Source organism: Procambarus clarkii, chromosome 78 (genome assembly GCF_040958095.1).
Source record: "Procambarus clarkii isolate CNS0578487 chromosome 78, FALCON_Pclarkii_2.0, whole genome shotgun sequence".
NCBI classification, from domain to species: domain Eukaryota; kingdom Metazoa; phylum Arthropoda; class Malacostraca; order Decapoda; family Cambaridae; genus Procambarus; species Procambarus clarkii.
This window is the reverse complement of record NC_091227.1, coordinates 21,655,973-21,666,177: the sequence shown is the minus strand read 5'-3', so window position 1 is coordinate 21,666,177 and position 10,205 is coordinate 21,655,973.

Sequence of the window (10,205 nt, the reverse complement as noted above, 5' to 3'; positions counted from 1 at the left end):
CAGGAAGCAGGGTGGGGAGTGGAGCAGGGCACCACCACCACCACCACCCCAGGAAGCAGGGTGGGGAGTGGAGCAGGGCAGCACCCTCCACCACCACCCCAGGAAGCAGGGTGGGGAGTGGAGCAGGGCACCCACCACCACCACCACCCCAGGAAGCAGGGTGGGGAGTGGAGCAGGGCAGCACCCTCCACCACCACCCCAGGAAGCAGGGTGGGGAGTGGAGCAGGGCACCCTCCACCACCACCACCCCAGGAAGCAGGGTGGGGAGTGGAGCAGGGCACCCTCCACCACCACCACCCCAGGAAGCAGGGTGGGGAGTGGAGCAGGGCACCCTCCACCACCACCCCAGGAAGCAGGGTGGGGAGTGGAGCAGGGCACCCTCCACCACCACCCCAGGAAGCAGGGTGGGGAGTGGAGCAGGGCACCCTCCACCACCACCCCAGGAAGCAGGGTGGGGAGTGGAGCAGGGCACCCTCCACCACCACCCCAGGAAGCAGGGTGGGGAGTGGAGCAGGGCACCCTCCACCACCACCCCAGGAAGCAGGGTGGGGAGTGGAGCAGGGCAGCACCCTCCACCACCACCCCAGGAAGCAGGGTGGGGAGTGGAGCAGGGCACCCACCACCACCACCCCAGGAAGCAGGGTGGGGAGTGGAGCAGGGCAGCACCCTCCACCACCACCACCCCAGGAAGCAGGGTGGGGAGTGGAGCAGGGCAGCACCCTCCACCACCACCACCCCAGGAAGCAGGGTGGGGAGTGGAGCAGGGCACCCTCCACCACCACCACCCCAGGAAGCAGGGTGGGGAGTGGAGCAGGGCACCCACCACCACCACCCCAGGAAGCAGGGTGGGGAGTGGAGCAGGGCACCCTCCACCACCACCCCAGGAAGCAGGGTGGGGAGTGGAGCAGGGCACCCTCCACCACCACCACCCCAGGAAGCAGGGTGGGGAGTGGAGCAGGGCAGCACCCACCACCACCACCACCCCAGGAAGCAGGGTGGGGAGTGGAGCAGGGCACCCTCCACCACCACCCCAGGAAGCAGGGTGGGGAGTGGAGCAGGGCACCCTCCACCACCACCACCCCAGGAAGCAGGGTGGGGAGTGGAGCAGGACACCCACCACCACCACCACCCCAGGAAGCAGGGTGGGGAGTGGAGCAGGGCACCCTCCACCACCACCACCCAGGAAGCAGGGTGGGGAGTGGAGCAGGGCACCCTCCACCACCACCACCCCAGGAAGCAGGGTGGGGAGTGGAGCAGGGCACCCTCCACACCACCACCCCAGGAAGCAGGGTGGGGAGTGGAGCAGGGCACCCACCACCACCACCACCCCAGGAAGCAGGGTGGGGAGTGGAGCAGGGCACCCTCCACCACCACCACCCAGGAAGCAGGGTGGGGAGTGGAGCAGGGCACCCTCCACCACCCCCCCAGGAAGCAGGGTGGGGAGTGGAGCAGGGCACCCTCCACCACCACCACCCCAGGAAGCAGGGTGGGGGAGTGGAGCAGGGCACCCACCACACCACCACCCCAGGAAGCAGGGTGGGGAGTGGAGCAGGGCACCCTCCACCACCACCACCCCAGGAAGCAGGGTGGGGAGTGGAGCAGGGCACCCTCCACCACCACCACCCCAGGAAGCAGGGTGGGGAGTGGAGCAGGGCAGCACCCTCCACCACCACCACCCCAGGAAGCAGGGTGGGGAGTGGAGCAGGGCACCCTCCACCACCACCAACCCAGGAAGCAGGGTGGGGAGTGGAGCAGGGCAGCACCCTCCACCACCACCACCCCAGGAAGCAGGGTGGGGAGTGGAGCAGGGCACCCTCCACCACCACCACCCCAGGAAGCAGGGTGGGGAGTGGAGCAGGGCAGCACCCTCCACCACCACCCCAGGAAGCAGGGTGGGGAGTGGAGCAGGGCAGCACCACTCCACCACCACCACCCCAGGAAGCAGGGTGGGGAGTGGAGCAGGGCACCCTCCACCACCACCACCCCAGGAAGCAGGGTGGGGAGTGGAGCAGGGCAGCACCCTCCACCACCACCACCCCAGGAAGCAGGGTGGGGAGTGGAGCAGGGCACCCTCCACCACCACCACCCCAGGAAGCAGGGTGGGGAGTGGAGCAGGGCACCCACCACCACCACCACCCCAGGAAGCAGGGTGGGGAGTGGAGCAGGGCAGCACCCACCACCACCACCCCAGGAAGCAGGGTGGGGAGTGGAGCAGGGCACCCTCCACCACCACCACCCCAGGAAGCAGGGTGGGGAGTGGAGCAGGGCACCCACCACCACCACCACCCCAGGAAGCAGGGTGGGGAGTGGAGCAGGGCAGCACCCTCCACCACCACCCCAGGAAGCAGGGTGGGGAGTGGAGCAGGGCACCCACCACCACCACCACCCCAGGAAGCAGGGTGGGGAGTGGAGCAGGGCAGCACCCTCCACCACCACCCCAGGAAGCAGGGTGGGGAGTGGAGCAGGGCACCCTCCACCACCACCACCCCAGGAAGCAGGGTGGGGAGTGGAGCAGGGCACCCTCCACCACCACCACCCCAGGAAGCAGGGTGGGGAGTGGAGCAGGGCAGCACCCTCCACCACCACCCCAGGAAGCAGGGTGGGGAGTGGAGCAGGGCACCCTCCACCACCACCACCCCAGGAAGCAGGGTGGGGAGTGGAGCAGGGCACCCTCCACCACCACCACCCCAGGAAGCAGGGTGGGGAGTGGAGCAGGGCAGCACCCTCCACCACCACCCCAGGAAGCAGGGTGGGGAGTGGAGCAGGGGCACCCACCACCACCACCACCCCAGGAAGCAGGGTGGGGAGTGGAGCAGGGCAGCACCCTCCACCACCACCCCAGGAAGCAGGGTGGGGAGTGGAGCAGGGCACCCACCACCACCACCACCCCAGGAAGCAGGGTGGGGAGTGGAGCAGGGCAGCACCCTCCACCACCACCCCAGGAAGCAGGGTGGGGAGTGGAGCAGGGCACCCTCCACCACCACCACCCCAGGAAGCAGGGTGGGGAGTGGAGCAGGGCAGCACCCTCCACCACCACCCCAGGAAGCAGGGTGGGGAGTGGAGCAGGGCACCCACCACCACCACCACCCCAGGAAGCAGGGTGGGGAGTGGAGCAGGGCAGCACCCTCCACCACCACCCCAGGAAGCAGGGTGGGGAGTGGAGCAGGGCACCCACCACCACCACCACCCCAGGAAGCAGGGTGGGGAGTGGAGCAGGGCAGCACCCTCCACCACCACCCCAGGAAGCAGGGTGGGGAGTGGAGCAGGGCAGCACCCACCACCACCCCCCCAGGAAGCAGGGTGGGGAGTGGAGCAGGGCAGCACCCTCCACCACCACCCCAGGAAGCAGGGTGGGGAGTGGAGCAGGGCACCCACCACCACCACCACCCCAGGAAGCAGGGTGGGGAGTGGAGCAGGGCAGCACCCTCCACCACCACCCCAGGAAGCAGGGTGGGGAGTGGAGCAGGGCAGCACCCACCACCACCCCCCCAGGAAGCAGGGTGGGGAGTGGAGCAGGGCAGCACCCTCCACCACCACCCCAGGAAGCAGGGTGGGGAGTGGAGCAGGGCACCCACCACCACCACCACCCCAGGAAGCAGGGTGGGGAGTGGAGCAGGGCAGCACCCACCACCACCCCCCCAGGAAGCAGGGTGGGGAGTGGAGCAGGGCACCCTCCACCACCACCACCCCCCAGGAAGCAGGGTGGGGAGTGGAGCAGGGCAGCACCCACCACCACCCCCCCAGGAAGCAGGGTGGGGAGTGGAGCAGGGCACCCACCACCACCACCACCCCCCCAGGAAGCAGGGTGGGGAGTGGAGCAGGGCAGCACCCACCACCACCCCCCCAGGAAGCAGGGTGGGGAGTGGAGCAGGGCACCCTCCACCACCACCACCCCCCCAGGAAGCAGGGTGGGGAGTGGAGCAGGGCAGCACCCACCACCACCCCCCCTGGAAGCAGGGTGGGGAGTGGAGCAGGGCACCCTCCACCACCACCACCACCCCAGGAAGCAGGGTGGGGAGTGGAGCAGGGCAGCACCCACCACCACCCCCCCAGGAAGCAGGGTGGGGAGTGGAGCAGGGCACCCTCCACCACCACCACCACCCCAGGAAGCAGGGTGGGGAGTGGAGCAGGGCAGCACCCACCACCACCACCCCAGGAAGCAGGGTGGGGAGTGGAGCAGGGCAGCACCCACCACCACCACCACCCCAGGAAGCAGGGTGGGGAGTGGAGCAGGGCAGCACCCACCACCACCACCCCAGGAAGCAGGGTGGGGAGTGGAGCAGGGCACCACCACCACCACCACCCCAGGAAGCAGGGTGGGGAGTGGAGCAGGGCACCCACCACCACCACCACCCCAGGAAGCAGGGTGGGGAGTGGAGCAGGGCAGCACCCACCACCACCACCACCCCAGGAAGCAGGGTGGGGAGTGGAGCAGGGCAGCACCCACCACCACCACCCAAGGAAGCAGGGTGGGGAGTGGAGGCAGGGCACCCACCACCACCACCACCCCAGGAAGCAGGGTGGGGAGTGGAGCAGGGCAGCACCCACCACCACCACCACCCCAGGAAGGCAGGGTGGGGAGTGGAGGCAGGGCAGCACCCACCACCACCACCCCAGGAAGCAGGGTGGGGAGTGGAGCGGGCACCCACCACCACCACCACCCCAGGAAGCAGGGTGGGGAGTGGAGCAGGGCAGCACCCACCACCACCACCCCAGGAAGCAGGGTGGGGAGTGGAGCAGGGCACCCACCACCACCACCACCCCAGGAAGCAGGGTGGGGAGTGGAGCAGGGCAGCACCCACCACCACCACCACCCCAGGAAGCAGGGTGGGGAGTGGAGCAGGGCAGCACCCACCACCACCACCCCAGGAAGCAGGGTGGGGAGTGGAGCAGGGCACCCTCCACCACCACCACCCCAGGAAGCAGGGTGGGGAGTGGAGCAGGGCAGCACCCACCACCACCACCCCAGGAAGCAGGGTGGGGAGTGGAGCAGGGCACCCTCCACCACCACCACCCCAGGAAGCAGGGTGGGGAGTGGAGCAGGGCAGCACCCACCACCACCACCCCAGGAAGCAGGGTGGGGAGTGGAGCAGGGCACCCTCCACCACCACCACCCCAGGAAGCAGGGTGGGGAGTGGAGCAGGGCAGCACCCACCACCACCACCCCAGGAAGCAGGGTGGGGAGTGGAGCAGGGCACCCTCCACCACCACCACCCCAGGAAGCAGGGTGGGGAGTGGAGCAGGGCAGCACCCACCACCACCACCCCAGGAAGCAGGGTGGGGAGTGGAGCAGGGCACCCACCACCACCACCACCCCAGGAAGCAGGGTGGGGAGTGGAGCAGGGCAGCACCCTCCACCACCACCACCACCACCCCAGGAAGCAGGGTGGGGAGTGGAGCAGGGCAGCACCCTCCACCACCACCACCACCACCCCAGGAAGCAGGGTGGGGAGTGGAGCAGGGCAGCACCCACCACCACCACCACCCCAGGAAGCAGGGTGGGGAGTGGAGCAGGGCAGCACCCTCCACCACCACCACCACCCCAGGAAGCAGGGTGGGGAGTGGAGCAGGGCAGCACCCTCCACCACCACCACCCCAGGAAGCAGGGTGGGGAGTGGAGCAGGGCAGCACCCACCACCACCACCACCCCAGGAAGCAGGGTGGGGAGTGGAGCAGGGCAGCACCCTCCACCACCACCACCCCAGGAAGCAGGGTGGGGAGTGGAGCAGGGCAGCACCCTCCACCACCACCACCCCAGGAAGCAGGGTGGGGAGTGGAGCAGGGCAGCACCCACCACCACCACCACCCCAGGAAGCAGGGTGGGGAGTGGAGCAGGGCAGCACCCTCCACCACCACCACCCCAGGAAGCAGGGTGGGGAGTGGAGCAGGGCAGCACCCTCCACCACCACCACCCCAGGAAGCAGGGTGGGGAGTGGAGCAGGGCAGCACCCACCACCACCACCACCCCAGGAAGCAGGGTGGGGAGTGGAGCAGGGCAGCACCCTCCACCACCACCACCCCAGGAAGCAGGGTGGGGAGTGGAGCAGGGCAGCACCCACCACCACCACCACCCCAGGAAGCAGGGTGGGGAGTGGAGCAGGGCAGCACCCTCCACCACCACCACCCCAGGAAGCAGGGTGGGGAGTGGAGCAGGGCAGCACCCTCCACCACCACCACCCCAGGAAGCAGGGTGGGGAGTGGAGCAGGGCAGCACCCTCCACCACCACCACCCCAGGAAGCAGGGTGGGGAGTGGAGCAGGGCAGCACCCTCCACCACCACCACCCCAGGAAGCAGGGTGGGGAGTGGAGCAGGGCAGCACCCTCCACCACCACCACCCCAGGAAGCAGGGTGGGGAGTGGAGCAGGGCAGCACCCTCCACCACCACCACCACCACCCCAGGAAGCAGGGTGGGGAGTGGAGCAGGGCAGCACCCACCACCACCACCACCCCAGGAAGCAGGGTGGGGAGTGGAGCAGGGCAGCACCCTCCACCACCACCACCCCAGGAAGCAGGGTGGGGAGTGGAGCAGGGCAGCACCCTCCACCACCACCACCCCAGGAAGCAGGGTGGGGAGTGGAGCAGGGCAGCACCCTCCACCACCACCACCCCAGGAAGCAGGGTGGGGAGTGGAGCAGGGCAGCACCCTCCACCACCACCACCCCAGGAAGCAGGGTGGGGAGTGGAGCAGGGCAGCACCCTCCACCACCACCACCCCAGGAAGCAGGGTGGGAGTGGAGCAGGGCAGCACCCACCACCACCACCACCCCAGGAAGCAGGGTGGGGAGTGGAGCAGGGCAGCACCCTCCACCACCACCACCCCAGGAAGCAGGGTGGGGAGTGGAGCAGGGCAGCACCCACCACCACCACCACCCCAGGAAGCAGGGTGGGGAGTGGAGCAGGGCAGCACCCTCCACCACCACCACCCCAGGAAGCAGGGTGGGGAGTGGAGCAGGGCAGCACCCTCCACCACCACCACCCCAGGAAGCAGGGTGGGGAGTGGAGCAGGGCAGCACCCTCCACCACCACCACCCCAGGAAGCAGGGTGGGGAGTGGAGCAGGGCAGCACCCTCCACCACCACCACCCCAGGAAGCAGGGTGGGGAGTGGAGCAGGGCAGCACCCACCACCACCACCACCCCAGGAAGCAGGGTGGGGAGTGGAGCAGGGCAGCACCCTCCACCACCACCACCCCAGGAAGCAGGGTGGGGAGTGGAGCAGGGCAGCACCCTCCACCACCACCACCCCAGGAAGCAGGTGTGGGGAGTGGAGCAGGGCAGCACCCTCCACCACCACCACCCCAGGAAGCAGGGTGGGGAGTGGAGCAGGGCAGCACCCTCCACCACCACCACCCCAGGAAGCAGGGTGGGGAGTGGAGCAGGGCAGCACCCTCCACCACCACCACCCCAGGAAGCAGGGTGGGGAGTGGAGCAGGGCAGCACCCACCACCACCACCACCCCAGGAAGCAGGGTGGGGAGTGGAGCAGGGCAGCACCCTCCACCACCACCACCCCAGGAAGCAGGGTGGGGAGTGGAGCAGGGCAGCACCCTCCACCACCACCACCCCAGGAAGCAGGGTGGGGAGTGGAGCAGGGCACCCTCCACCACCACCACCCCAGGAAGCAGGGTGGGGAGTGGAGCAGGGCAGCACCCTCCACCACCACCACCCCAGGAAGCAGGGTGGGGAGTGGAGCAGGGCACCCTCCACCACCACCACCCCAGGAAGCAGGGTGGGGAGTGGAGCAGGGCACCCTCCACCACCACCACCCCAGGAAGCAGGGTGGGGAGTGGAGCAGGGCAGCACCCACCACCACCACCACCCCAGGAAGCAGGGTGGGGAGTGGAGCAGGGCAGCACCCTCCACCACCACCACCCCAGGAAGCAGGGTGGGGAGTGGAGCAGGGCAGCACCCTCCACCACCACCACCCCAGGAAGCAGGGTGGGGAGTGGAGCAGGGCAGCACCCTCCACCACCACCACCCCAGGAAGCAGGGTGGGGAGTGGAGCAGGGCAGCACCCACCACCACCACCACCCCAGGAAGCAGGGTGGGGAGTGGAAGCAGGGCAGCACCCTCCACCACCACCACCCCAGGAAGCAGGGTGGGGAGTGGAGCAGGGCAGCACCCCCACCACCACCACCCCAGGAAGCAGGGTGGGGAGTGGAGCAGGGCAGCACCCTCCACCACCACCACCCCAGGAAGCAGGGTGGGGAGTGGAGCAGGGCAGCACCCTCCACCACCACCACCCCAGGAAGCAGGGTGGGGAGTGGAGCAGGGCAGCACCCTCCACCACACCACCCCAGGAAGCAGGGTGGGGAGTGTGAGGCAGGGCAGCACCCTCCACCACCACCACCCCAGGAAGCAGGGTGGGGAGTGGAGCAGGGCAGCACCCTACCACCACCACCACCCCAGAAGCAGGGTGGGGAGTGGAGCAGAAGGCAGCACCCTCACCACCACCACCCCAGGAAGCAGGGTGGGGAGTGGAGCAGGGCAGCACCCTCCACCACCACCACCCCAGGAAGCAGGGTGGGGAGTGGAGCAGGGCAGCACCCTCCACCACCACCACCCCAGGAAGCAGGGTGGGGAGTGGAGCAGGGCAGCACCCTCCACCAACACCACCCAGGAAGCAGGGTGGAGAGTGGAGCAGGGCAGCACCCTCCACCACCACCACCCAGGAAGCAGGGTGGGGAGTGGAGCAGGGCAGCACCCTCCACCACCACCCCCCCAGGGAAGCAGGGTGGGGAGTGGAGCAGGCAGCACCCTCCACCACCACCACCCCAGGAAGCAGGGTGGGGAGTGGAGCAGGGCAGCACCTCCACCACCACCACCCCAGGAAGCAGGGTGGGGAGTGGAGCAGGGCAGCACCCGTCCACCACCACCCCCCAGAAGCAGGGGTGGGGAGTGGAGCAGGGCAGCACCCTCCACCACCACCACCCCAGGAAGGCAGGGTGGGAGGTGGAGCAGGGCAGCACCCTCCACCACCAACACCGCCAGGAAGTCAGGGTGGGGAGTGGAGGCATGGCAGCACCCTCCACACCACCACCCCAGGAAGCAGGGTGGGGAGTGGAGCAGGGCAGCACCCTCCACCACCCACCAACCCCAGGAGAGGCAGAGGTGGGGAGTGGAGCAGGGGCAGCACCCTCCACCACCACCACCCAGGAAGCAAGGGTGGGGAGTGGAGCAGGGCAGCACCCTCCACCACCACCAACCCCCAGGAAGCAGGGTGGGGAGTGGAGCAGGGCAGCACCCTCCAACCACCACCACCCCAGGAAGCAGGTGGGAGTGGAGGCTAGGGCAGCACCTCCACCACCACCCCAGGAAGCAGGGTGGGGAGTGGCGCAGGGCAGCACCCTCCACCACCACCACCCCAGGAAGCAGGGTGGGGAGTGGAGCAGGGCAGCACCTCCACCCACCACCCCAGGAAGCAGGGTGGGGAGTGGAGCAGGGCAGCACCCTCCCCACCACCACCCCAGGAAGCAGGGTGGGGAGTGGAGCAGGGCAGCACCCTCCACCACCACCCCAGGAAGCAGGGTGGGGAGTGGAGAGGGGCAGCACCCTCCACCACCACCACCCCAGGAAGCAGGGTGGGGAGTGGGAGCAGGGCAGCACCCTCCACCACCACCACCCCAGGAAGCAGGGTGGGGAGTGGAGCAGGGCAGCACCCTCCACCACCACCCCAGGAAGCAGGGTGGGGAGTGGAGCAGGGCAGCACCCTCCACCACCACCACCAGGAAGCAGGGTGGGGAGTGGAGCAGGGCAGCACCTCCACCACCACACCCAGGAAGCAGGGTGGGGAGTGGAGCAGGGCAGCACCCTCCACCACCACCACCCCAGGAAGCAGGGTGGGGAGTGGAGCAGGGCAGCACCCTCCACCACCACCCAGGAAGCAGGGTGGGGAGTGGAGCAGGCAGCACCTCCACCACCACCCCCAGGAAGCAGGGTGGGGAGTGGAGCAGGGCAGCACCCTCCACCACCACCCCAGGAAGCAGGGTGGGGAGTGGAGCAGGGCAGCACCCTCCACCACACCCCAGGAAGCAGGGTGGGGAGTGGAGCAGGGCAGCACCCTCCACCACCACCACCCCAGGAAGCAGGGTGGGGAGTGGAGCAGGGCAGCACCCTCCACCACCACCAGGAAGCAGGGTGGGGAGTGGAGCAGGGCAGCACCCTCCACCACCACCACCAGGAAGCAGGGTGGGGAGTGGAGCAGGGC